General features: G+C 39.0%; 1 pseudogene; it reads right to left on the bottom strand.

The window, feature by feature from the left end:
* Positions 12,217–13,341, bottom strand: LOC129025910 (actin, cytoplasmic 2-like; annotated as a pseudogene).
* Positions 13,342–18,650: the final 5,309 nt, after the last annotated feature.

The raw sequence follows: 18,650 nt of genomic DNA, 5'->3' as shown, positions 1-18,650 counted from the left end.
GCTGTCACCACAGGGCCACCCCAATATTTTTGTTTATCTCTTGTCCTCTCTTTGGTCCAAACCAAAAACCCATAATTGCTAACTGTGGAAAAGCGTGTTTCTGGGGTGCCAGTTATGTTGGTCTCCCCTGTGTGAGAAACTCATGGGGAGCCATGGGGAGCCTCTGAGGAGAAAAGTCTCCTTATTGCCTTCACTTATTTATGCACCAAGTGCATAACTGCTCAGCAGCACTCCACAGGTTGTTCAGGTAGATAACACTCCCTTGAAGCAGTGGAGTATAATCAAACATTTTTGCTCCTCCTGAAACCAACTCCCACCTGTTTCAGGCCCAATAAGTTACAGAACTTAAGTAGGTTAGATACACACCTTTGCTCAAGGAAATTCATGGAAACTGCCAGTGCCAAACATCTTATTGAATGACTCACGAGTTCTCCTTCACTGATTAATCATTTTCCTCATCCCTTACTCCCCCTCCCAGATGCCCTGAGAACAAAGAGCTTGTAAACCAATAAATAGGGTGAAGCCCAAGAGCAATGGGCCATGAGCAAGCCTTCAATGCTCTGGTCCCCTGGACCTACTTTTTAAATGTTTATTCTATCTCTTTCTAATTCCTTTGTCTTCTCCAGAGTCAGGGTACCAACTGAATGGTGTGGGGTTGGTTTCCCCAACACTAAGCTGTTACATTCCAAATCTTGTTGATTGTATTGTCTCTCAAATCAACTCAAAAAGCCCTCCTCTGGTGACACGATAACCTTTTCTGTAGCCAAAGAACTGACCCTATCATACAGTGACCTTGAAATGCAGGCAGGCAGCCACAACACTGCCTGGGCCCGTCCTGAGCCTCAGATCACTGGTTTCAATGATCTCACAGCCAGCTGATTGACAGGGACAGGGAAGTGTGTGGAGGAAGCACTCTCCACACCACTGAACTCCAGCCTGGGTGACAGAATGAGATTCCATCTTAAAAAAAAATTACTTTTAAAAATGCATCCTATTTTTTCCTGGGGGTTTTCCAAGATCGCAAAATAGGAACAGCTACAGTCTGCAGCTCCCAGAATGATCAATGCAGGTCAGTGATTTCGGCATTTCCCACAGAGGTACTTGGTTCATCTCACTGGGAATGGTTGGACAGTGGTGCAGCCCATGGAGGTGGGTGCAGCCCACAGAGAGTGAGCTGAAGTAAGGCGGGGTGTCACCTCTACTGGGAAGTGCAAGGGGTTGGGTGATTTCCCTTTCCTAGCCAAGGGAAGACATGACAGACTACCTGGAAAAAAAAGGGTACTCCTGTGCAAATACTGCACATTTCCAAGGTCACCACATCTGGAAGAACAAGTGATTCTCTCCCATGCCTGGCTTGGTGGGTCCCATGCCCACAGAGCCTTGCTCACTGCTAATGCAGCAGTTTGAGATCAACCCCGAAGGTGGCAGCCTGACTGGTAGATGGGCATCCACCATTGCTAAGGCTTGAGTAGGTAAACAAAGCATGCAGAAAACTTGAACTGGGCAGAGCCCACCACAGCTCAACAAGGCCTATTGCCTCTAGACTTTGCAACTGTGGGCCAGGCATAGCTAAAAAAAGGCAGCAGACAACTTTGGCAGACTGAAACATCCCTGTCTGACAGCTCTGAAGAGAGCAGTGGTTATACTAGAATTCCATTTGAGCTCTGAGAATAGACAGACTGCCTCCTCACATGGGTCCCTGACCCTTCTGTAGCCTATCTGGGAGAAACCTTCCAGTAGGAACTGACCTCATATAGGCAGTTGCCCCTCTGGGACAAAGCTTCCAGAGGGAGAATGAGACAGCAATATTTGCCATTCTGTAATATTTGCTCTTCTGCATCCTCTGCTCATGACAACCAGGCAGACAGAATCTGGAGTGGAACTCCTCCAAATTACAAAAGACCTGCAGCTGAGGGACCTTGTAGTTGGAAGGAAAACTGACAAATGGAAAGGAATAGCTTCAACATCAAAAAAAAAAAAGTTCATTTACACCAAAACCCTACGTATAGGTCAAGAAGCTCAAAGACCCAAGGTTGATAAATGCACAAAGGTGGGGAGAAACCTGAGTAGAAAAGATGAAAATTCTAAAAATTAGAGCACATCTTCTCCTTCAAAGGAGCACAGCTCCTCACAAGCAGTGGAACAAAACTGGATGGAGAATGACTTTGATGAGTTTCCAGAGGTAGGCTTCAGAAGGTTGGTGATAACAAATCTCCTTGACCTAAAGTTACATGTTTGAACCCATCACATGGAAGCTAAAAACCTCAAAAAGTGATTAAATGAATGGCTAACTAGAAGAAACAGTGTAGAGAAGACCTTAAAAGACCTGATGGATCTGAAAACCATGGCACGAGAACTTTGTGACACATGCACAAGCTTCAATAGCCAATATGATCAAGTGGAACAAAGGGTGTCTGTGACTGAAGATCATATCAACAAAATAAAATGAGAAGACAGGGTTAGAAAAAAAAGAGTAAAAAGATACAATCAAATCTTCTAAGAAATATGGGACTAAGTGAAAAGACCAAATCTTCATTTGACTGGTGTACCTGAAAGTGAGGGAAAGAATGGAACTAAGTTGGAAAATATTCTTCAGTATAATAACCAGGATAACTTCCCCAACATAGCAAGGCAGGCCAACATTCAAATTCAGGAAATATAGATAACATCGCAAAGATACTCCTTGAGAAGTACAACCCAAAGACACATAACTGTCAGGTTCACCAAGGTTGAAATGCAGAAAAAGTGTTAAGGGCAGCCAGAGAAAAAGGTTGAATTACTCACAAAGGGAAGCCTGCCAGACCAACAGTGGATCTCTTAACAGAAACCGTACAAGCCAGAAGAGAGTGAGGCCAATATTCAAGATTCTTAAAGAATTTCAATGCAGAATTTCATATCTTGCCAAACTAAGCCTTGTAAGTGAAGGAGAAGTAAAATCCTTTACAGTCAAGCAAATGCTGAGAGATTTTGTCACCACCAGGCCTGCCTTAAAAGGGCTCCAGAAGGAAGCACTATGCATGGAAAGAAACAACCAGTACCAACCACTGCAAAAACATGACAAATTGTAAAGACCTTCAATGCTATGAAGAGACTGTATCAATTAATGGGCAAACTATCCAGCAAACATCATAATGACAGGATCATATTCACACATAACAATATTAACCTTAAATGTAAATGGGCTAAATGCCCCAATTAAAGGACACAGACTGGCAAATTTGATAAAGAGTTGAGACCTATCAGTGTTTTGTATTCAGGAGACCCATGTCTCATTCAAAGACTCACATAGGCTCAAAATAAAGGGATAGAAGAAGACCTACCATGCAAATGGAAAGAAAAAAAAAAAAAGCAGGGTTTGAAATCCTAGTCTCTGATAAAACAGATTTTAAAGTAACAAAGATCAAAGGAGACAAAGAAGGCCATTACATATGGTAAAGGGATCAATTCATGAAGAAGAGCTAGGCATCCTAAATATATATGCACCCAATACAGGAGCACCCAGATTCATAAAGCAAGTCCTTATAGACCTACAAAGGGACTTACACTACCACAGAATAATAATGGGAGACTTTAACACCGCACTGTCAATATTAGACAGATCAACGAGGCAGAAAGTTAACAAGGATATCCAGGACCTGAACTCAGCTCTGCAACAAACAGGCCTAATAGACATCTATGGAACTCTCCACCCGAAATCATATGCATTCTTCTCAGCACCACATCACACTTATTCTAAAATTGACCACATAATAGGAAATAAAGCACTACTAAGCAAATGTAAAACAATAGAAATCACAACAAACTGTCTGCCAGACCACACTGCAATCAAATTACAACCCAGCATTAAGAAATTCACTCAAAACTACAGAACTACATGTAAACTGAACAACTTGTTCCCGAATGACTGCTGGGTAAATAACGAAATGAAGGCAGAAAAACAGATGTTCTTTGAAGCCAATGTGAACAAAGACACAATGTACCATAATCTCTGGACACATTTAAAACAGTGTGTAGAGAGAAATTTATGGCACTAAAAGCCCACAAGAGAAAGCAGAAAAGATCTAAAATTGACACTCTAACATCACAATCAAAAGAAATAGAGAAGCAAGAGTAAACAAATTCAAAAGCTAGCAGAAGGCAAAAGATAAGGAAGATCAGAGCAGAATTGAGAGAGATAGAAATACAAAAAACCTTTCAAAAAATCAATGAATCTAGGAACTGCTTTTTTTAAAGATAAACAAAATTGATAGATCCCTAGCAAGACTAATAAGGAAGAAAAGATAGAATAATCAAACAGAAGCACTAAAAATGATAAAGGGGATATCACAAACAGTCCCTCAGACATACAAACTACTATCAGAGAAAACCATAAACACCTCTATGCAAATAAACTAGCAAATCTAGACTAAATGGATAAATTCCTGGACACATACACCCTACAAAAACTAAACCAGGAAGGTGTTGAATCTCTGAATAGACCAAAAACAGACTCTGAAATTGAGGCAATAATTAATAGCCTTTCAAAGAAAAAAAAGTCCAGGACCAGATGGATTCACAGCTGAATTCTACTGGAGGTACAAAGAGGAGCTGGTAGCATTCCTTCTGAAAATATTCCAATCAATAAAAAAAGAAGTAATCCTCCCTAACTCATTTTATAAGGTCACCGTCATCCTGATACTAAGGCCCGGCAGAGACACAACAATAAAAGTTAATTTTAGACTAATAGCCATGATGAGCATTGATGTGAAAATCCTGAGTGCAATACCAGTAAACTGAATCCAGCAGCACATCAAAAAGCTTATCCACAACTATCATGTCATCTTCATCCCTGAAATGTAAATATGGTTGAACTTATGCAATTCAATAAATGTAATCTATCACATAAACAGAACCAACGACAAAAGCCACATGATTATCTCAACAGATACAAAAAAGGCCTCTGACAAAATTCAGTAGTCCTTCATGCTAGAAAACTCTCAATAAACTAGGTATTCATGGAACGTATCTCAAAATAATGAAAGCTACTTATCACAAACCCACAGCCAATATCATACTGAGTGGGCAAATACTGGAAGAATTCCCTTTGAAAACCAGCACAAAACAAAGATGCCCTCTCTCACCACTCCTATTCAACATAGTGTTGGAAGTTCTGCTCAGGGCAATCAGGTAAGAGAAAGAAATAAAGAGTATTCAATTAGGAAATGAGGAAGTCAAATTGCCCCTGTTTTCTGATGACATGATTGTATATTGAGAAAACTCCATTGTCTCAGCCCAAAATCTACTTAAGCTGATAAGCAACTTCAGCAAAGTCTCAGGATATGAAATCAGTGTGCAAAAATCACAAGCATTCCTATACACCAATAACAGAGAGCCAAATCATGAGTGAATTCCCATTCGAAATTGCTTCAAAGAGAGTAAAATACCTAGGAATCCAACTGACAAGGGATGTGAGGGACGTCTTCAGGGAGAACTACAAAACACTGCTTAACAAAATAAAAAAGGGCACAAACAAATGGGAGAATATTCTATGATCATAGATAGGAAGAATCAATAGCTTGAAAATGGCTGTAGTGCCCAAAGTAATTTATACATGCAAAGCCATTCTGATCAAGCTACCGAAGACTTTCTTCAGAGAATTGGAAAAAAAAACTACTTTAAAGTTTATATGGAACCAAAAAAGAAGCCACATTGCCAACACAATCCTAAGCAAAAACAACAAAGCTGGAGGCATCATGCTACCTGACTGGAAACTATACTACAAGGCTATGGTACTGGTACCATACAGCATGATACTGGTACCAAAACAGATATATTGACCAATGGAACAGAAGACAGGCCTCAGAAATAACACCACACATCTGCAATGATCTCATTTTTGACACATCTGACAAAAAGAAGAAATGGGGAAAGGATTCCTTATTTAGCAAATGGTGCTGGGAAAAGTGGCTAGCCATTTTTAGAAAGCTGAAACTGGATCCCTTCCTTACACCTTACATAAAAATTAATTCAAAATGGATTAAATACTTAAATGTTAAACCTAAAACCATACAAACCCTAGAAGAAAACTTAGGCAATACCATTCAGAACATAGGCATGGGCAAGCACTTCATGACTGAAACACCAAAAGCAATGGCAATAAAAGTGAAAATAGACAAATAGGATCTAATGAAACTAGAGAGCTTCTGCACAGTGAAAGAAACTACCATCAGAGTAAACAGGAAACCTACAGAATGAGAGAAAATTTGGCAATCTACCCATCCAACAAAGAACTAATATCCAGAATCAACAAAGAACACAAACAAATTTATATGAAAAAAAGTCATCAAAAGGTGGGCAAAGGATAAGAACCGACACTCCTCAAAAGAGGACATCTATGCAGCCAACAGGTGCAGGGAAAAATGCTCATCGTCATTGGTCATCAGGGAAATGCAAATGAAAACCAAAATGAGATACCATCTCATGCCTCTTAGAATGGCGATCATTAAAAAGTCAGATGCTGGAGTAGATGTGGAGAAATTGGAATACTTTTACACTGTTGCTGGGAGTAAATTAGTTCAACCACTGTGGAAGACAGTGTGGTGATTCCTCAAGGATCTAAAACTAGAATTACCATTTGATCCCGCAATCCTATTACTGGATATACAACCAAAGGATTATAAATCATGCTGCTATAAAGAAACATGCATACATTTGTTTATTGTGGCACTATTTACAATAGCAAAGGCTTGGAAACAACACAAATGTCCATCAATGGTAGACTGGATTAAGAAAATGTGGCACATATACACCACTGAATACTAAGCAGCCATTAAAAAAGATGAGTTTTTGTCCTTTGCAGGGACATGGATAAGCTAGCAACCATCATTCTCAGTAAACTTTCACAAGGACATAAAACCAAACACCACATGTTCTCACTCATAGGTGAGAATGGAATAATGAGATCAGCTGGACACAGGGCAAGGAAAATCACACACCAGGGCCTGTCAGGAAATGGGGGGGGCGCAGCGATTTGGGGGAGGGATAGCATTAGGAGAAATACCTAATGTAAATTATGTGTTGATGGTTGCAGCAAACCAACATGGCACACGAATACCTATGTATCAAACCTTCACACTGTAGACATGTACCCTAGAAATTAAAGTATAATAAAAATTTAAAAATAAATAAATAAATAAAAATGCATCCTATTATGTTCATTTCATGTGTACGACATATACTATGGGATACCTATTGCTATTTCAAAGGCTACCATACTAGAGCAAATTAACATATTTCTAATCTCACATAGTTACTCCTATAGTTTGGATATTTGCTTTTACAAACTTTATGCTGAAATTTGATCCCCAGTGTTGGAGGAAAGGTTGAGTGGGAGATGCTCAGGTCTTGGGGGTGGATACTTTTTGAAGAGTTTAGTGTCATTCTTGTGATAAGGAGGGAGATCTTTTTTTATTAGCCTTTGAGAACTCATTAAGAAAAAAAAGCCTGGCACCGCCCTCCCTTCTGTTGCATATATGTGACTATAAATATTTCTCTTTCTGTGTCTGGTTTATTTCACTTAGCATAGTTACCCCCAAGCTCCTCCATGGTGGGGCAAATGGCAAGATCTCATTCTTGCTTAGGGCTAAATAATATTTCTTTGTACTGGACAATAAGGTTGTTTCCATATTTAGCTATTGTTAATAATGCTGCAATGAACATGACAGTGCAAATATCTCTATGAGGTAGGGATTTCCTTTGGTTATATGTCTAAAGGAAGAGTTGTTGAGGCATAAGTGGCTTTATTTTTAATTTTCTGGAAACCTCCATACCGATTTTTATAATTGCTACACATTACCAACAACACTGTACATGAGTTTCATTTTCAATACATCCTAGCCAATCTTTGTGATCTTTTGAGTTTTTAATAATAGCTATCCTGATGTGAGTTATGTAACGTCTCAAAGTATCTTTGATTTAATTTTTTTCTGATGATTAATGATGTTGAAAAGTTTTTAAATACCTGTTGCCCATTTTTACATGTTCCTTGGAGAAATGTCAATTCTGAGCTTTTGCTCAGCTTTTAATATATTTATTTGTTTTGCTACTGTTGAGTTGTACAATGTCGGGGAAAACAGTCTCACAACACCCCGCAGGTACCTTGAGTCTGGGGGAGACAAAGGAGATAGAAAGAGAGAGAATAAGCATTTAAAATGCTGGTCCAGGGGGCCTGAGCATTGGAGGCTTGCTCACGGCCCAAAGTTGTCAGGCTCCACCTAATTTAGTGGTTTACAAGTTCTTTGTTCTTAGGGTAGATGGGAGGGGGAGGAAGGAATGAGGAAAATGATTAATCAGTGAAGGAGAACTCCTCAGTCATTGAGTAAGATGTATAGCACTGGTGATTTCTGTGAATTCCCTTGAGCAAAGGCGGGTGGCTAAACTACTTAAGATCTTTAACTTATCAGAACTGAAATGGGTGGGAACAGGTTTCAGGAAGAGCCAAGACGTTTGATCATACTCCACTGCTTCAAGGGAGTGTTATCTCCCTGAGCAACCAGTGGAATGTGCTGTGCAGTTGTGCTCTCAGGGAAAAAGACATGAAGGCAGTAAGGAGATTTTTCTCCTCAGAAGCCACCCATGGCTCCCCATGGGTGTCTCACACAGGGGAGATCAAATCAACTGGCACCCCAGAAACTTTCTTTCCCACATACAATTTTTTCATAAACTTTAGATCTTAACCCATCATCAGATATATAGCTTGAAAATATTTTCCCCAATATTTAGGCTATTGTATTTGGTCGATTGATTCCTTTTTCATTTGATGTAGTCTTGCTTATTTGTTTTTGTTTATGTGGACTGAGTTTTTAATATGGTATTCAAAATAATTATTATCAAGGCCATCGTTCATGAGCTTTTTTCTGTGTTCTCTTCTAGGTGTTTTAGAGGTTGCAGTCTTACATTTAGGATTTTTCAACTCATCTTCATTTGATTTTTGTGTATGATGTAAAATGTGGATCCAATTTTTTTCTTTTGCATGTGGAAATCTAGTTTTCCCAGCACTACTCATAGAAAACATGATCCCTCTTCTCATTTTATGATTTTGCTGTAGATTTCAGAAACTAATTGACTACATATGCTTGGATGTTCTGTTCTGTTCCTTTGGTCATGATTCTGTGTTCATGCCAATTTCAAATAAGGTCATGTGATTCTTCCTACTTCTTTTTTGTTTCTCAAGAATTGTTTTCACAATTTATGGCTCTCTATATATCTATACAAGTTTTATATTTTGTTTTCTATTTCTGTGAAGAATGCCATTGAAATTTTGTTGGATCGCATTGAATCTGTGTATTGATTTTGATGCTATAAATATTTTAACAATATTAACTCTCCCAATCCATAAGCATAGACAATCTTTCCATTTATTTTTGTCTTCTTAAATTGCTTTTAACAATGTCTCATAGTTTTCAATGGAGAGATCTTTTACTTTCTGGTTACCTTTTTTTAAGTATTTAATTTCTTTGATATGCTTATAAGTCAGATGAGTGTCTTGAATTCTTTTTCAGTTAGGTAATTATTTGTACAATGATGTTACCAAATTCGTTCATTGGTTCTAACAGTTTCTTAAATAGAATATTTGAACTGTCTTTACATATAGGAGCTTGTCATCTGCAAAGAGAGACAACTTTACTTATTTCTTTATAATTTGGCTGCCTTTATTTTTTTCTCATCAGATGTTTATGTTCCCTATTTGATTTGTTTCTGTTTTAATTATTATTTTATTAATTGTGCTAATTTTGAATTTAGATGTTTTTCCTTCTAGTTTCTTAGATACAATGAGATGTTGCTTATTTGGTATGTTTTTTTTTTTAATGTATGCATTTATTGTTGTAATTTTCCATCATAATTCTGCTTCACTGCACACCATAGGTATAGGTATGTTGAGTTTCCTCTATTATTTGCCTCAAGATATTTATGAATTTTTCTTTTCATTTTTCATTTCATCAATTCATTATTCAGGACAATGTTTTAAAAATGCCATGTAGGCTGGGGGGTGGTAGGTCATGCCTGTAATCTCAGCACTTTGGGAGGCCGAGTTGGGCAGATCATGAGGTCAGGAGATCGTGACCACCTTGACTAACATGGTGAAATTCAATCTCTACTAAAAATATGAAAAATTAGCTGGGCGTGGTGGCAGGTGCCTTTTGTGCTAGCTACTTGGGAGACTGGAGAAGCACTATGGCGTGAACCTGGGAGGCAGTGCTTGCAATGAGCCTAGATTGTGCCACTGCACTGCATCCTGGGCAACAAAGCGAGACTCTGTCTCAAAAAAAAAAAAAATGTTCATTATTTGCGATTTTTTTTTTTTAAGATTTCTCTTCTTACTGATTTTTGGTTTGCTACCATGACGGTCTGAAAAAATACTCACTATATTTTTAGCCATTTTACTTTGTTAAGACTTGTTTTATGGCCTTGCATATGGTCTATCTTACAGAATCCTCTAGGCGTGTTACAGCAAAACATATATTCGGCTTCTACACGATGAAAAGTTCTGTATATGTCTGTGGGTTCATTTAGCTAAAACTACAATTCAAGTCTGGCATTTTCTTATTAATTTTCTGCCGAGTTTGTCTGTTCCTCGTTTTAATTGAGGTACTGAAATTTCCTACAACTATTTTATTGCCATTTTTCTCTTCATTTCTATTTATATTTGCTTTAAATATTTAGGTGCTCCAATGTTGAGTGCAGATTTATATATATAACTGTTATAACCTTTTGATGAATTGGTTGCTTTATTATTAAATGATGACCTTCTTGGTCTTATGACAGGTTTTGAATTGAAATCTCTTTTATAGATAGGAGTATAGCCACTCCAAATTTTTTATTACCATTTGCATAGCAGTATCTTCTTCAATTCCTTCACTTTCAGCCCATGTTTGTCCTTAAAGATTAAGTGGGTCTCATAGGTAACATGTTGTTGAATTCCATTTTTAAAATCCATTTGGTCACTCCACAACTTTTAATTGCATAATTTAATTCATTTGCATTCAAGATAATTATTGATAAGTAAGTTCTTACTACTGTTATCTTGTTAGTTGTTTCTGATTGAGTCATACATCATTTTTTCCTTTCTTCCTCCCATGTCTGCTTTTAAATGTTTAGCATTTAAATAATTTCAGTAGTGATAAGCTTTGATTGCTTTGTTTTTATCATTAGTGTTGCTGCTGTAGTTTTTGATGGTCTTCAAAGGCTCAGAGAAAACATCTTATACTTAATTATCAACTAGCTTAAGCTGACAACTTTTGTCATATAAAAACTATAGACATTTACCCTCTGTTCCAATTATGTTTTTGATGTCACAATTTATGTCTTTTAATACAGTGTCTTCCTTAAAATCCTATTGGTGACAAGTCTTTTGCTGAATGATTTCAAGCTCCTCCTTTTTTTGTTTATTTTCCCTTAGTGCTTTTAGAATTTTCTTTATTTCTCAACCTTTGAGAGTTTGATTCTTTTTTTGGCAGCACTTTTATTTTTTCTTACACAGTGATGTGTTGCTGGGTCCTAACGTTCTCATATAACAGTAGAAACAAAAATTTGTTATCATGTCTTTAAAGAATCTAGAATATCATACAAAAAAACTTACATAAATTAAAAGGATGAATACATTTACAGGTGTAAATGCAAACTGCTTTCAACTCAAGGCAAGTGACAGCCCAGGGTGTTCTGGCAAAAAACATCAGCTAAGAAAGGAAACTGGGTCCTATGGCTTGGGCTTTTCAACTGTGACAGAGAGGCAGGACAGAAGCAACTAAGTCAGGAGTCCTTGCTAGCCGCTAGAGAAATCCCAGAACACTCAGCCCTGATACATTAATACCCTGCACAGATCAGAGACTGCTGGCCATGCAGACTCACCAAGCCACAGGCTTGTCTTCCACAAGCACATTCTTACCTCAGTCATGAAGTGACCAAGCCACGTGCACTAAAGTTTGAGCTCAAAGATATGTACACAGTATTAAACAAATACCAAGGGGAACAACTAACTTGAATACAAGGTCAAAATCAGCAACAAGTTCTATGATCCAGTGCTGATGATATCAGATACAAGCTTCAAAGACAATTTCTTCTCAAAGGCTTATTCCAGTTTCATGAGTCTAGCATGAGGTGTATGCATTTGCTAAGGGCAAATTTATACTTCTTCTGTATTAACCTATGCAGCAAATGCTACACATCTGCTCAGTCCATTTAGAAGCATTTGTGGTGGACGATGGAGGGTCCCAACTCATCATACTCCTGCTTGCTAATACACATCTGCTGGAAGGTGGACAGTGAGGCCACAATGGAGCCACCAATCCAAACTGAGTACTTGTGCTCTGGTGGAGCAATGATCTTAATCCTCATATTGCTGGGCACCAGGGCAGTGATCTCCTTCTGCATTCTGTCAGCAATGCCTGGGTACACGGTGGTGCTGCCAGATAGTACCATGTTGGCATACAGGTCTTTGCAGAGGTCCACGTCACACTTTATGATGGAGTTGAAGGTGGTCTCGCAGATGTTGCAAGATTCCATGCCCAGAAAGGAAGGCTGGAACGGCACCTCTGGACGCTGGAACCACTCGTTGTCAATGGTGATGACCTGACCATTGAGCAGTTCATAGCTTTTCTCCAGAGAAGAGGAGAATGTGGCAGTGGCCATCTCCTGCTTGAAGTTCAGGGAGATCTAGCATAGCTTCTCCTTGATGTCGTGCATGATTTCCCACTTGGGTGTGGTGGTGAAGCTGTAGCCTAGCTTGTTGAGGATCTTCATGAAGTTCTCAGTCAAGTCCCAGCCAACCAGATCCAGATTCAGGATGGCATGAGGAAGGGATTAGATCTCCCAGAAGGGCACCGTGTTGGTGACCCTGTGTCCAGAGTCCATGAAAATGCCAGTGATACACCCAAAGTCATAGAGGGACAGCTCATCTCAGATGGCCGCATACATGGCTGGGGTGTTGAAGGTCTGAAACATAATCTGAGTCATCTTCTCTCTGTTCGCCTTGGGATTCAGGGGTTCCTTGGTTAGCAGCACTGGCTGCTCCTCTGGGGCCCCATGCAGCTCATTGTAGAAGTGGTGCCAGATCTTCTCCATGTTGTCCCAGTTGGTGACGATGTCATGCTTGATGGAGTACTTCAGGGTCAGGATGCTGCGTTTCCTCTGGGCTTCCTTGCCCACTTAGGAGTCCTTCTGGCCCATGTCCACCATCACGCTCTGGTGTCAGGGGCAACCCACAATTGAGGGAAACATGGCTCGGGGAATGCTGTCCCTAGCAAAGCCAGTTTTGCACATGCCAGAGCCATTGTCAATGACCAGCATGGCGATCACTTCTTCTATTGCGATGGGCGGAGGAGTGGGATAGTGGAGCCACAGAAGAACAAGGTGAGGAGCTGGCAGTGGTGACTGGGAGCGAGAGTTTGATTCTTGTTTGTTGTGGGATAGTTTTATGCAGTGTTAATCTTTTTTGTAGTTTCCGATCTTTCTGAACCTATATATTTATATTTATCTCAAATTTTTGAAAGTTGTTATTATTCATTTGAATATGCTGTATATAACTTCCTTTTGCTGAACTCTTTCATGAATATTGCTAAATCTTAGATTTTCTTATTTAAGGTAATTCTGTATATCTGGTAAATGTTCTTCATTCTTTTTGATTGTTTTTCTGTTTTGTTCTTTGTGAATTTCTTAATAACCTCTGTTAATTTACTTTTCTTTTCTTTTTTCTTTTTCTTTTTTTTTCTTTTTTTTTTTTTTAGACAAAGCCTCTCTGTGTTGCCCAGGCTGGAGTTCAATGACACCACATTGACTCCCTGAAAAATCAAGGTTTCACCATGATGTCCAGACTGGTCTTGAACTGCTAACCTCAAGTGATCAACCCATTTCAGCCTCCCAAAGTGCTGTGATTACAGGCCTGAGCCTGCACACCTGGCCCTAATAACTCATTTTACAGCTCACTGATTCTTTATTCTGTTTGATCTATTCTGCTGTTGAAAGCTTTCTGAATTTTAAACTTCAACTCGTATATTTCTCAGTTCTGGGACTTTTTTTATTTTTAAATAATTTCAGTCCATTTCTAAAAATTTCTTTCAGAAGTGTATCAGTTCCTTTTCTGTGTTGTTTTAGAGATCTGAGTTTCCTGAAAACTGATACCTTGAATTCTTGATCCAATAAACACTGATAGCCGTCTCATTAATTGGCATTGGTCAATGGTTTATGTTTTGTCCATTTAGGGAGGTTATAATTTCCTGTTTGGTATTATTTCTTGTAGTTGTACATCTATATCTCTTTATTGAAGGAGTAGTTATTTACTTTATTGTTTTCTCTGTCTTATTTTGCATTTTGAGCTTTCTTTAAGACATAAGTATTGTGGGGTATTGTTTGCTTGATTTTGGCTAGGTCAGTGCCTCTGTTTTGGCAGTAGATGATGCCTTAAGCCCAGGTTTATCACGGCTCTAACAAACTTTGAAACACTGCCAGTCTCTTATCTGAGAGATTTTGAAAGGGATATCCTAAGAGTGTGGGAAGGCTCTCCATAGGCTTGTGATCAAGGAAATTATGCACTATACCTCCTACCTTATGGTAATGCTGTACAGGCACTCAGGGTTGACATCTCCTGTGACTGAGATATCCAGGCTGGAGATGGTAGTCCTGCCTTTCTACTTCATGCCTGGTTGTCCTCAGGTTTTTTTTTTTTTTTTTTTTTTTTCTCTTTTCAGCACTCACAGGGCTTCCTTGGGTGAAGACAAGAATAAGTCTCCTGCCAGGGAATCCACAGTGATGGGGAATCTGTCTATCCACTTCAACTTTATTTTGTTCTGTGTAGTAACTAAGAGTCGGAGGAGTTTTTTTTTTTCTTTTTTCTTTTTTTAATGTGAATACAGATGAGTATTTTATTTTATTTTATTTTATTTTTTTATTTTATTTTATTATACTTTAAGTTTTAGGGTACATGTGCACAACATGCAGGTTAGTTACGTATGTATACATGTGCCATGCTGGTGTGCTGCACACATTAACTCGTCATTTAGCAATAGGTATATCTCCTAATGCTATCCCTCCCCACTCCCTCCACCCCACAACTGTCCCCAGAGTGTGATGTTCCCCTTCCTGTGTCCATGTGTTCTCATTGTTCAATTCCCACCTATGAGTGAGAACATGTGGTGTTTGGTTTTTTGTCCTTGCTATAGTTTGCTGAGAATAATGATTTCCAATTTCATCCATGTCCCTACAAACGACATGAACTCATCATTTTTTATGGCTGCATAGTATTCCATGGTGTATATGTGCCACATTTTCTTAATCCAGTCTATCATTGTTGGACAATTGGGTTGGTTCCAATTATTTGCTATTGTGAAAAGTGCTGCAATAAACATTCATGTGTGCATGTGTCTTTATAGCTGCCCACCAACAGTGTAAAAGTGTTCCTATTTCTCCACATCCTCTCCAGCACCTGTTGTTTCCTGACATTTTAATGATCACCATTCTAACTGGTGTGAGATGGTATCTCATTGTGGTTTTGATTTGCATTTCTTTGATGGCCAGTGGGGATGAGCATTTTTTCATGTGTTTTTTGGCTGCATAAATGTCTTCTTTTGAGAAGTGTCTGTTCATGTCCTTCACCCACTTTTTGATGGGGTTGTTTGTTTTTTTCTTGTAAATTTGCCTGAGTTCTTCGTAGATTCTGGATATTAGCCCTTTGTCAGATGAGTAGGTTGCAAAAACTTTCTCCCATTTTGTAGGTTGCCTGTTCACTCTGAGGGTAGTTTCTTTTGCTGTGCAGAAGCTCTTTAGTTTAATTAGATCCCATTTGTCAATTTTGGCTTTTGTTGCCATTGCTTTTGGTGTTTTAGATATGAAGTCCTTATCCATGCCTATGTCCTGAATGGTAATGCCTGGGTTTTTCTCTAGAGTTTTTATGATTTTAGGTCTAACGTTTAAGTCTTTAGTCCATCTTGAATTAATTTTTGTATAAGGTGTAAGGAACGGATCCAGTTTCAGCTTTCTACATATGGCTAGCCAGTTTTCCCAGCACCATTTATTAAATAGGGAATCCTTTCCCCATTGCTTGTTTTTCTCAGGTTTGTCAAAAATCAGATAGTTGTAGATATGTGGCATTATTTCTGAGGGCTCTGTTTTGTTCCATTGATGTATATCTCTGTTTTGGTACCAGTACCATGCTGTTTTGGTTACTGTAGCCTTGTAGTATAGTTTGAAGTCAGGTAACATGATGCCTCCAGCTTTGTTCTTTTGGCTTAGGATTGACTTGGTGATTCGGGCTCTTTTTTGATTCCACATGAACCTTAAAGTAGATTTTTCCAATTCTGTGAAGAAAGTCATTGGTAGTTTGATGGAGATGGCATCAAATCAATAAATTATCTTGGGCAGTGTGGCCATTTTCATGATATTGACTCTTCCTACCCATGAGTATGGGATATTCTTCCATTTGTTTGTATCCTCTTTTATTTTATTGAGCAGTAGTTTGTAGTTCTCCTTGAAGAGGTCCTTCACGTCCCCTGTAAGTTGGATTCCTAGGTATTTTATTCTCTTTGAAGTAATTGTGAAAGGGAGTTCACTGATGATTTGGCTCTCTGTTTGTTATTGGTGTATGAGAATGCTTGTGATTTTTATACATTGATTTTGTATCCTGAGACTTTGCTGAAATTGCTTATCAGCTTGAGGAGATTTTGGGCTGAGACAATGGGGTTTTGTAGATATACAATCATGTCATCTGCAAAAAGGGACAATTTGACTTCCTTTTTTTCCTAATTGAATACTCTTTATTTCCTTCTCCTGCCTAATTGCCCTGACCAGAACTTCCAACACTGTGTTGAATAGGAGTGGTGAGATTGGGCTTCCCTGTCTTGTGCCAGTTTTCAAAAGGAATGCTTTCCATGTTTGCCCATTCAGTATGATATTGGCTGTGGGTTTGTCATAGATGGCTCTTATTATTTTCAGATACGTCCCATCAATACCTAATTTACTGAGAGTTTTCAGCATGAAGTGTTGTTGAATTTTGTCAAAGGCCTTTTCTGCATCTATTTAGATAATCATGTGGTTTTTGCCTTTTATTCTGTTTATATGCTTGATTACATTTATTGATTTGCATATACTGAACAAGCCTTGCATCCCGGAGATGAAGCCCACTTGATCATGGTGGATAAGCTTTTTGATGTGCTGCTGGATTTGGTTTGCCAGTATTTTATTGAGGATTTTTGTATCAATATTCATCAAGGTTATTGGTCTAAAATTCTCTTTTTTGGTTGTGTCTCTGCTCAGCTTTAGTATCAGGATGATAACAGCAGATATTGGTGAACTGCAAATGCTGCTGTCTGATTGTTCCTCTAGAAGTTTTGTCTCAGAGGAGTACTTGGCCATGTGAGGTGTCAGTCTGCCCCTACTGGGGGGTGCCTCCCTGTTAGACTGCTTGGGGTTAGAGGTCAGGGACTCACTTGAGGAGACAGTCTGCCCATTCTCAGATCTCCAGCTGCGTGCAGGGAGAACCACTGCTCTCTTCAAAGCTGTCAGACAGGGACATTTAAGTCTGCAGAGGTTACTGCTGTATTTTTGTTTGTCTGTGCCATGCCCCCAGAGGTGGAGCCTAGAGAGGCAGGCAGGTCTCCTTGAGCTGTGTTGAACTCCACCCTGTTCAAGCTTTCTGACTGCTTTCTTTACCTTAGCCAGCCTGGGCAATGGCATGCGACCCTTCCCTAGCTTCGCTGCCACCTTGCAGTTTGATCTCAGACTGCTGTGCTAGCAATCAGGGAGACTCCATGGGCATAGGACCCTCTGAGCAAGGTGTGGGATATAATCTCCTGGTGCACTGTTTTTTAAGCCCATCAGAAAAGCGCAATATTAGGGTGGGAGTGAACCGATTTTCCAGGTGCCAGCTGTCACCCCTTTCTTTGACAAGGAAAGGGAACTCCCTGACCCCTTGCACTTCCTGAGTAAGGCAATGCCTTGCCTTGCCTTGCCTTGGCTCGTGCACAGTGGGCTGCACCCACTGCCTTGCACCCACTGTCTGGCACTCCCTAGTGAGATGAACCCGGTAACTCATATCGAAATGCAGAAATCACCCTTCTTCTGTGTCACTCATGCTGGGAGATGTAGAGCGGAATCTTTCCTTATTCGGCCATCTTGCCTACCAAACTTTTTTCTTTTTTTTCACACTTGGTTGTCAGCAGAATAGGGGACAAGTGTCATGAATATAAAAGGTCAAATTTTTTACACTTTGCCTGGTTTCTTCACTTCTCTGTCACCCTAGGAGCAGCCTCATTCTCAATTTTGATCTCTGCTTTATTGATGGTGATAATCTCAGCACTGTATACTCAGTTTTTCTGTGGGTGTTCTTTGGGGGTTAGGCTTGGAGGCAATTGATGGCAGCTTCCTTTACTATGCCATATTTTTTATAAAAGTACTCTACTCTAGTTTAAACTTTTTCTGCTTCTTTTTGTATACATTTATGTTATAAATTTTACATTTCTTCTTTTTTATTTATATGTTTACACATATATATTTCTCAAAATTGATTTAGTGCATTTCAAAAGCTTTAGTATGTTTTAATTTTCCTTTTATTTGTGAAAATTATTTAATTCCTTGCAGATTCTTCAGTTAACCATAGGTTGTTGAAGAGTGTGTTTATTAGTTTC

The sequence above is a fragment of the Pongo pygmaeus genome, chromosome Y (genome assembly GCF_028885625.2).
Source record: "Pongo pygmaeus isolate AG05252 chromosome Y, NHGRI_mPonPyg2-v2.0_pri, whole genome shotgun sequence".
Classification (NCBI taxonomy): Eukaryota; Metazoa; Chordata; class Mammalia; order Primates; family Hominidae; genus Pongo; species Pongo pygmaeus.
Note: the sequence above shows the minus strand (reverse complement) of the source record. Positions and strands in the feature narration are given on the sequence as shown.